Genomic DNA, 5,000 nt, shown 5'->3' on the forward strand with positions numbered 1-5,000 from the left:
AATTAATGCATTACTATGGGTCGAGTGAGCGTCTGATACTCTCATGAATTATAGGCTTCGTTGTTTTCTTTCCTGGCAGAAAGGACGCCAGAAGGTGGGGAGGGAAGGAGGAGGAGGAAGAAGAGGAAGGTGAAAGTAGGGGGGTGGGTTCAGCAAAGGTGGATTTACTTATGAAGCTTTCGGACGACTTGGGACGCGGGACCTCCATGGCATGTATACAAAAGGCAGTGGAATGAATTCATAATGCCAATCTCGAATGCATGCACGCCAACTGCTGCGATATATTGTGGAGACGCCGTCGCATATCTAATGCATTGGGTATTTGTGTCGTGAATTCTTGCCGAGCGTATAACGGACTTCTGATGAGATTGGTGATTTTTTATTTTTATTTTTTTTCTCCAGAGACATTTATAGTCTTTATCTTATAATGGCGTTGTCGCTATGTTTTTGTTTTCGTGTGTGAACGAGGTTAGCGCAGGAAGCCTGGAGACCACATGACTGTAATTTTCACGGGTTTTTACACATCTTTTTCTGAACAACTGAAAATATAATTCTTAATATCACCTTTCTCGATGGAAAATACATGTTGTAAAAATATTAGTTCACTATATAAAGAAACATAACATTCCTAGTAGTATATATATTTTTTCTATAAACATACGATGTTACCACCAATAATTATTATAGTTAGTCCTTTAATCCCAACGTTTTCTATTGTGGAAATAGCAAATAGTAAAAATCTGTTCTCATACCATACATTTTTTCTAAAAATCCGATTTTAGGGAACTTTTAATCTCAGTACGAGAATTGTCTGATCTTTCGACTCATTTTCCGAAAGGCAACGCCCCATAGCCATTTTGTCAGCGTTATCCCTAGCGAAGTCATCTGCAGTGACTTCATAGTCACTCCTCACTGGATAGCTAGATAATAAAATATACTTATATCATGTTATTTTCTCTACCCTTTGATATATATATATATATATATATATATATATATATATATATATATATATATATAAATATATATATATATATATATATAAATATATATATATATATGCAAAGTAGACCACTTGGAAAAAGAAACTAACGAAGCAGAGCGCTTTCGTATATTACATCTTCAGTGCAACAAGTACATAGTGATAGGAATACATAGACAATATATACATGATACAAAGGAACAAGGACAGTTTGAATAAGCGTAGCGACCAATTACCCCCTGGAGAGCGGAAGGTCATTGTCAATTATCTTACGATGGTCGGGCGACATCAGGTCACAGTCGCCCGACCATCGTAAGATAATTGACAATGACCTTCCGCTCTCCAGGGGGTAATTGGTCGCTACGCTTATTCAAACTGTCCTTGTTCCTTTGTATCATATATATATTGTCTATGTATTCCTATCACTATGTACTTGTTGCACTGAAGATGTAATATACGAAAGCGCTCTGCTTCGTTAGTTTCTTTTTCCAAGTGGTCTACTTTGCATAAGTGAACACACGTACCCGTGTTCTTATTAGCATATATATATATATATATATATATATATATATATATATATGTGTGTGTGTGTGTGTGTGTGTGTGTGTGTGTGTGTGTGTGTGTGTGTGTGTGTGTGTGTGTGTGTGTGTGTGTGTGTGTGTGTGTGAATAATTCGCTAGTGGACAGCGACATCAATCATACAATCTCCATGACCGTCGCGCAGAGGATTCGAACCACTGCCAGTAGACCCAAGAGAGTCCACAGCACCCGCCCTTGACCACTCAACCACAGACGATCTAGATCGTCTGTGGTTGAGTGGTCAAAGGCGGGTGCTGTGGACTCTCTTGGGTCTACTGGCAGTGGTTCGAATCCTCTGCGCGACGGTCATGGAGATTGTATGATTGATGTCGCTGTCCACTAGCGAATTATTCACACACACACACACACACACACACACACACACACACACACACACACACACACACACACACACACACACACACACACACACACACACACACACACACGGTCATGGAGATTATATATATATATATTAACCCATTCAACTCCGATGACACCGAGCAAGTGGGTCTGCTCCACATCTATCATAACTCTAACTTCCTTCCATTTCATTCTTTCCTTACACTAATTCTCCAAATCCCCCCTCCCCCTCTCTCCCTCATCTTATCTATCCTGCCCTGTACTAAAAATATACACTCATTGATCCCCAGTGAACAGATTTAAATCTTTCTAACCACATTAATCACATGCCATCACAATCGAGAAGCTCGATGGAAGCATATATACAGAAACTGATACGAGTTCAAGTTAAGGACTCGAACCCAACTTAGATGTTACAAGTAACAGTGACTTAGCCCGTTGCGCTATCAAAAGAAATTTAAGATGGCACAACTGTCTTATATCTTAATGCTCGAGTTACACATACACGAATTTTTGCGTTCAACCCACCTCCACCATAGGGCAATTTGTAGTATTTACGCATGGGAAAGCATTTTCACATACTGAATGGTCACCAGTGAACAGATTTACATATTTTGAACCACATTAATTCACTAATGTGGTTGAAAATATGTAAATATGTTCACTGGTGACCATTTGTATGTAAAAATACTTTCCTACGCGTACATACTACCAATTGCTCTATGGCGGAGGTGGGTTGAACGCAAAAATTCGTGTATGTAATTTGAGCATACAAATATAAGAAAGTTGTGCTCAAGTTATATTTCTCTTGGTAACGCAATGGGCTAAGTCACTGTCACTTGTTACGTCTGAGCTGGGTTCTAGTCCTTAGCTTGACCACGTATCAGTTTCCGTATATATGCTCCCATTGAGCTCCTCGTCAGTCTCGACTGTGATGGCATGGAATTAAAGTGAATTGATGTGGTTGAAAAGATATACATACACACACACACATACACACACTCTGAGCTCACTGCCGTAGGGTGGTGTCTGGCTGTCTCGACAGAGACTGCAGCAGATCCGAGGTGAATACACACACACACACACACACACACACACATATATATATATATATATATATATATATAAATATATATATATATATATATATATATGTGTGTGTGTGTGTGTGTGTGTGTGTGTGTGTGTGTGTGTGTGTGTGTGTGTGTGTGTCTCATAATGTAAGAAACACTATAAAATCGTACATCCATTCGTTGAATGCCTCGTATACCACGCACATTCCCAGATCAAGTTCACATTAGGAACAAACATACACTTCATATGCATAGACACACAGTACATAAGATTTTCCTGTGATAATTAATAGATACCATATGTTATTTATTAGATATATATACTATTGTATAAGGTTGACGAAAAAATACGCGGTAGAGGGCATCCATTTTTCGTTTTATAACCCATGTCACTGGCCCTCCATGCGCCCTTTGTACTAAGCATTTGCTCAGCCTTTCCAGGAACGTAGAAAACTGGGACTGAAGCTTTCGACGAGTAAGACCAGAGCAGTCTGAGAACGCCAAACCAACGCCCCTCACCTTAGTCTTCAGGGCGACACCTCCCCTGGGTACCCACCTATCAGTACTTGGGAATCTGGATCGACACCAGGCTCTCCTTCGCTCTGTGAGGTCGTGGATACAAAATTAAGTCTCCTTAGGTCCATGACGAGACCCCGGCTAGGTGCTGGGTGTGGTGTACATGTACCCCACAAGCATACCCCCACAGGTATGTGATCGGGTCTTGGATGGTACTAGGACCTGACGCTGGTATTGACAATGGTCAGAAAGTCCAGAAAGGGTCACCGCGTTAGGTCAAGTCGCGTCATGGCGTCGGGTCAGTCCCGCGTATATATACTGCCTGCCCCGAGCGGGCAGGCCAGTTAGTTCTTCTCTGCACTCAAATTGTTACGCGTCACTAGGCCTTCGCGGTCGGCCCTTCACTTCGGGGACCACGCCACGTCTGCCTCTGACACACGTAGTACCTTCACTAAAATAAAGTATACAATCAAAACTGCTCATCACTCTCTTCCTACGTCACCTAGCCCAAGTAACTCACCCATATGTTACACCGGGGAAAAGGTCCTCCGGATGTACTATATTCAAGCAGTACGCTCGGTGGTGGACTATGCCGCTGTGGCTCTCATCTTCCTCCGGCCCAGTTCGTGGGACAAGATCGAAGTCCTCCAAAACCAAGATCTCCGCACTGTCACTGCCTTCGGGCGGAGAGGCTCTCTCCCTGTCTTCTTGTCCGATTTCTGACCGGCCTAAGGGAGAGTGAAGTGAAGCCCTCCCTCCTGAGTACCCTAGAAGCCAAGGGAGACCCCTCTGGTCGCACCTGGAAGACCCATGCGGTGAATGCGTTTCGCTTCTTTGAACTCCGGGAATTGGTTCGGCGACGTGATCTCAACGGCCCTCATCCGGACAATGCCCCGCCCCCTCCCCCGCCAGCTTTCAACCTTTCCATGTCAAAGGAAGGAAGGCTGACTACGACCGACCCGGCTGCGACCCATGATCCTTGTGGCCATAAGGTCCCCAGCGAGCTTGACGTACTACACACACGGCTCTGTGGATTCCCTCACGGAAAGGTGTGGCGCTCCTTTTATAACGCAGATGGAGTGACCGCGCTATGGAAAGTAAGTGGCAGGAGCCCTATCTTTCAGACGAAGCTTGCTGCTATTTCCAAGGCCTTAGACCACCCCCTCTCTGCTGGGCAGGGGGTAGTCGTGATCCACGCAGACTCAAGGGGTGCTATTGACGTCATTCGGTCTGCGAAGACAACGGGTGTCGTCTACTTAACGACATCAATGCAGCACTCGCTGCACCTCCTGGAGCAGCATGGAAGGTCTGCAACATTTCACTGGATCCCCAGTCACGTCGGGATTCCAGGGAGCACTATTGCAGATGATGCTGCCAAGGCAGCGACGAGGTTCAGCAGGATCGCACTGTCCCTGGCACCCACGATCACACGGATCAAGGACGTCACCATCAAGGAGGCCAGATTGATGGCCAGGGCTAACAACAGG

At 44.1% G+C, this 5,000-nt stretch overlaps 1 protein-coding gene across 1 annotated transcript in view; it reads right to left on the reverse strand.

Annotated features, from left to right (window-relative positions):
• Nucleotides 1–73, reverse strand: part of LOC143030934 (uncharacterized) — a 56,404-nt gene extending 56,331 nt beyond the window's left edge. The window contains exon 1 of the mRNA XM_076194214.1: nt 1–73. This exon is cut by the window's left edge and continues 234 nt beyond it. The gene's annotated coding sequence lies outside the window, so the exon portion shown is untranslated.
• Nucleotides 74–5,000: the final 4,927 nt, after the last annotated feature.

Source organism: Oratosquilla oratoria, chromosome 12 (genome assembly GCF_046742065.1).
Source record: "Oratosquilla oratoria isolate Oo_2021 chromosome 12, ASM4674206v1, whole genome shotgun sequence".
In the NCBI taxonomy this organism is placed as follows: Eukaryota; Metazoa; Arthropoda; class Malacostraca; order Stomatopoda; family Squillidae; genus Oratosquilla; species Oratosquilla oratoria.